The sequence below is a fragment of the Bison bison genome, unplaced genomic scaffold, assembly GCF_000754665.1.
Source record: "Bison bison bison isolate TAMUID 2011002044 unplaced genomic scaffold, Bison_UMD1.0 scf7180017864457, whole genome shotgun sequence".
Classification (NCBI taxonomy): domain Eukaryota; kingdom Metazoa; phylum Chordata; class Mammalia; order Artiodactyla; family Bovidae; genus Bison; species Bison bison.
Window position 1 is genome coordinate 226293 of NW_011495019.1, and position 454 is coordinate 226746.

At 63.2% G+C, this 454-nt stretch overlaps 1 protein-coding gene across 2 annotated transcripts in view; it reads left to right on the forward strand.

Moving 5' to 3' along the window:
- The window catches only part of TOM1 (target of myb1 (chicken)), a 42266-nt gene that overhangs the window by 1335 nt on the left and 40477 nt on the right, over positions 1-454 (forward strand). The window lies entirely within an intron of this gene.

Below are 454 nucleotides of genomic sequence, written 5' to 3' on the forward strand. Positions count from 1 at the left end.
GCAGGGAGGGGAGTGAGGCTGGCGTGTCTCTCCCAGACCCGGCCCCGCCCTGCCTCCCGCCTGCTTTGATTGACAAAAGCCGCTGTCCACTAGGAGGCCTCAGATTGTGATGGATGCCCACGGCAGCCAATAAATAAAGAGAGAAGGCGGGCCCGCGTGGCCGCGGCTCAGCCAATGTGCAGCTGCTGGGGTCGCGAATCCAGGCAGAAAGTTTGGGGGGTTAAAGGGACTGCGTGGTTTTTGCAGTCCTTGGGTCCCTCGATGGTTTCTGTCGTCGCCTCCCCTGCACGGGTTACACCACCTGGGCTCTTGCCATTTCCTTCCTGGCTCGTCTGGAGCTGCGAACACTGATACCTGAGAAGGGCTGGAAGTCCATTCTCAAGGACCAGGAGGCTGGGGCTTGGCGGCCGGGCGGGCATATTGCGGGCAGGCGGCTGGGGGCCCTTCCCCCCCC